The following is a 5108-nucleotide window of genomic DNA, read 5'->3' on the forward strand; positions in this document are numbered from 1 at the left end:
AGAATAAAAAAAAATGTGTGTTTTTTTTGAGTTCAATAAAAATCAAGGTAAATTTGAAAAATTCGGTAAATTTCGCATTTTTATTTCCAATACGTCCTGTAAACTATTTGTTTATTTTAATTTTATTATATCAGAAATGCAAATAATAAAATTACTGACGATGGTTGGATAAAATTGTAATATCCCTAGACTTTTCCGGTGTGTGTATATAAATAAGTTCATTGAATACAATTCACGTCTATGCAAAAGTGCTTTGTCTGTCCATTAGATGGCATAAAACTTTTAAAAAATAAACACATTTTGTAATATTGTTTATTATTACTAAGCACTATAACATTTGACTTTCTTAAAAAGTACGGGAAGGGTGAAAACTACCCCCACCCCTATTTCACTACCCCCAACACCATTTTCTGAGCTACAGCGTTTTTTGCTGCTGGACACTCCCTGTATCTCTGTTATTATTAAAGGTATCGAGAAGGTAAAAACTTTTTACGTAGAATACAGTGGCGAGTAGAGGAAGATGGGGGTCTCTACGTCAGCCGCTCGGCGTCGATGTAGTACGCATGCGCGTAAATCAGCAAAGAACATGTAAAATAGGCTAATAAACAACAATAAACATGAAACAACCGTTTTAAAACAAAAATAAACAGGTTTGAACAAAAAATGAACAGGTCTGTTGTTTTAAGCTAAAAAGCGGTTCAAACAGGGCAGGGGTTCAAAGCAGTTCAAAAGCGGTTGTTTTGTTGAATCGGAGAGGCCATCATATGGGTTCATTGGTTGCAATTCATTAATTTGAGAAATAATAATTTAGCAAAATTCAAATATTTTCAAAATAGTGAGCTGGAACCTCATATTGCTGAAAGTATATTTTTCACGTAAATTAGCTAAAGGAATATCTAAAATTTCCTGTGCGATAGCTTCCAAGATTTACAAGTAGCGGTAGAGTTAAGTTTCCCTAATATATAAAGAATTTATTAATTGCTTCCAAAATAGAGACAGATAGTAGTATATACTTTTAATAATTCTTTAGTTTCTTTTATTATCAATGGGGCCTGCTAATAAATAGGATATTTTAATAAAAACTTTTAAATATTGCAGTAAATAGTGAAAATAAATATAGAGTGATATTTATATTTTTGAGAAGCTTATGGTAAGTCAGATCATATAATTTATAAATGTACAGGGTAGGTCAAATTCGACGCTTTTAAATGAAAACACCCTTTTCTATAGAAGATAGACGAAAACCAATATCGGTGTCTGGAGCTCAATTTTCGTCAAAAACATGACAGTGAAAACCGCATATCGATATCTGTTACCGTTTCGGAGTTACGGGATGTTTTTCAAAAATATGCATTTTTATCAAATCGCGGTAACTTTTTTGCTATGGAAAATTTTGTATTTCTATGAAAACATTTCCAAAGCACCTTTTTGCGTAGAATTTAATGGTTTAAGTATAATTTTTTTAAAATTAATAATTCAAGAGTTATCAACAGAAAAATTGATTTTTTATTTGGGACACCTTCTATATTTTTAATTAACTGAATAGAATTTAAAATTACCTATCCAAAAATATAGCACACTTGATATTTTGTTATAATCCCCTTCGAAATACAGAATTTTTAAAAGTTCGCCACTTTTAACTAGTAGGCTTTGGACCTCTTATTGATGATTTACTCTTAACGGAACTCGAAAACATATTTTTACAGCAAGACGACGCACCGCCTCTGAATGCTGAAGTTATCAGCAAATTTTTGCAGCCAATTTCAAGAATAATTGAATAGCTAACCAAGATCCCAGCCGTTGGCCGTCGAGGCCGCCTGACTTAGTTACTGCCCATGGATCTAATCCTATGGATATATTTTCGGAAGAATAAAGGTTCCTTATTCTTCCCTATAATCTAGACAAGGATTAGAAATACTTAGCAGTTATGAGAGGGTATCTTTCACCCCCACTGAGTTAATCAATTCCGCGAGAAATGTTCAAAAACTGCCCCGTCTGTCCATAACAGAAGAGGGTCGATATGTCGAACACCTGTAGCAAAATCTCATGTCTTGGTTTGCTATTTATTTTTATTGTTATTAGATATAGTTTAACTGTGCTGATGTTGGTTAAATATATTTTAAATTGTTATACAATTCTGCACCTCTCATAGCAAATATTATTTTCTTTTTAATTGATGCTCACAGCTAGATCTTTTTGCATTACAGCCGGTGCCGTTCAAAGCCTACTTGTTTAAAGCGGGCGAATTTTTATAAACTCTATATCTCGAAGAGGAATCGAGCAAAATATGAAGTGAGCTATATTTTTGGAAAGGTAATTTTAAATTATTTTCAATAAATTAAAAATATACAGGGTGTCCCATATAAAAAATAAAATTTTCTGTTGATAATTCTTAAATTATTAATTTAAAAAAAATATACCTAAACCATTAAATTCTACGTAAAAAGGTGCTTTGGAAATGTTTTCATAAAAATACAAAATTTTCCATAACAAAAAAGTTACAGCGATTTGTTAAAAATGCATATTTTTGAAAAACACCCCGTAACTCCGAAACGGTAACAGATATCGATATGCGGTGCCTATGTATCTTGGCTATCTCCCAGTTTATCGAAAAGATGAAGAAGTTAGAGTCTTTTACGTAGAATCCAGTGGCATAATTAGATTTTCGCTGAGATCTGCCGTTTCCGAAGTAAGACTCAAACTTATGTTTCCTTAAATCCTGTATATTATTTTTTATGATTAATAGAATTATTACAAGATATAATTATATAAAATTTTATGCTCTATTATCTCTAGAGAGTAATTTTATTCACGAATAAATAAACTAACTCTTGAATTTACTTTAACTAACGCAAATAAAAGAAAATTAAAAATTTAATAATCGTTTATTAAATTTTTTATGGTAATTTTAAGCTAGAGACAGACTAATTCAAACAAACCGACTGCAGTAGAGGCAATTAAATTCGCTCTAAAGCCACTCAAGCTCTATCTATCTGCGTTGCCAGACGTGAAAAACGCATTTTTTTCTTTTCTGCAATCTTCTAGGAGCATTGCCCACGAAACAGAAAAAAATAAAAATATCTGTTTTATGCAAAGTTTTCTTTGACTGTTTGGTTGATTAAGTAAGTCATCTGATTAACTTTTTATTATTAATAACACTTTTGCCAACTATTTTTGTATTTAGTTTATTTACTGTTTACGGCTCGAATTCGATGCTCATCATTGGGATTTTGGAAACCGTAAGAGGTACAGGATCGGTTAAATGGAGGCAAAGTTGTGCAATTTGATGCTCAATAAAATGCCGTATTGCATTTTGAAAAATTCCGAATACTTCCGAATATATTCGAAAAAAAATCCGGAATTTTCAATTTTGTTTTCTATTGTTTCCTGGCTTTATTTGATAAGATAAGTTAAAATGAAAAACACATTTTCATGGCCACTTTTTCTGATCTATAACTCTGTGTGATTAAATATTGACTCTGACGTTTCGGCTTCTGGCGAACATCATCAACTTAATTTTTTTAAATACGGACCTGTTTTTTTTTAATTTAATTAAATCCTTTCATCACACCTAAAACACTATATATAGTCACTTTGATATTTGCCGACGTTTCGTACAGAGAATTCCATCACCAGAATATTTTATGCAAGAAAAATAAGAAATAAAAATGCAATACGACATTTTGTTGAGTATCAAATTGCGCAACTTTGCCTCCATTTAACCGATCCTGTATCACTTACGGTTTCCGAAATCCCAATGATGAGCGTCGAATTCGAGCCACCCTGTACATTAGTAAATAGAAGAATTATAAATGTAGATGGAGAATATCTTAACTATCTAAGATTCGCTGATGACATAGTTCTAATTGCCAATAGTCCTAAAGAACTACAAGTACAAATTAACGAACTAAATACGGCCAGCAATAAAATAGGACTCTAAATAAATTTAACAAAAAAACTAAAGTAATGTACAACGAATTAGTAGACAGAATAGACATTCTAATAAATAACACAAAACTGGAAATAATAGAAGAACCAAAAAAGTAAATATCAACATACCTTAAGTTAAATAATGTCTACACCTGTATGGAAGATTCATTTCTTGAAAATACTTCCGAATTTTTCGTCATTAGAAAAAATTCTACAAAATAAAAAACCTTATTTTTTGTAAATACCACTGCGTTGATCCGACGGACACCAATCTGTCAGTGGTATTGTAACATATATTTCATTAATAATTGTTGATATGTTCTGAGGTAAAACTTAAATATGAAAAAAAATATACGTTTTTTTCTCGTTTTCAACGTTTTTCTCAACAATTTTTCTTTTTGTTCCAGCTCAAGGTTCAGGAGGCTCTAAGAAAAAGGGAGAAGTTTGCGAAGGAACACGAAGAGGTAAGAATTGAGGACCAACAAGTAGTTTTTTCGTTTAAAAAGGAACGTGACGTTAAGAGTTTGGTGTGAAAAAAGATTCGCTCTGTCTTGTACAGTTTTAAAGCATCTGGAACTGAAAAAAATAAATAATGGAAACAATCTTCTCGAATTTTTAGCATTTAATATTATTTTTCAATAAACATTTCAGTGTCAATTGTATATTTTTGGCGTATTAATTATACAAGGTGTTTTAAATCTAGAACGAGTATTACTACCATAGCACTTTCTGTAAACAGGGTGTTTCAAAAAACATGTCCTCACGTAAAAATAAGATTTATTTTTGATATGAATAAAGGTCCGATTCTGCTTTGTTTCGTAGCTACAGGGTGTTAAAGTCTTATTATATTTTCGATTTACTGCATATGTGCTGTCACTGGAATATTTTTCAAGAAAAAAACATGTGCGGCACTGACTTTTTTCTTTTAATATAAAAATTGTGTAGGCAGTTTAATGCCAATTAAAAGTGATCTCTTGATATTTTGTCAAATTCGGCCTCCTCGATGAGATAAACGCAATTTTATTAATCACAATTAATCAAATAAAAATAAAATCAACAAATCATATATTTTACCTAATTTATTTATTATTAAATATTATTACTATTAGTCTAATCTACAGCAATTTCAAATTAAAAATAATGATATTTAAGATAATTACAAAAAAAATAATTTTAAA

Source organism: Sitophilus oryzae, unplaced genomic scaffold (assembly GCF_002938485.1).
Source record: "Sitophilus oryzae breed Bouriz unplaced genomic scaffold, Soryzae_2.0 scaffold_548_pilon_pilon, whole genome shotgun sequence".
Lineage (NCBI taxonomy): Eukaryota > Metazoa > Arthropoda > Insecta > Coleoptera > Curculionidae > Sitophilus > Sitophilus oryzae.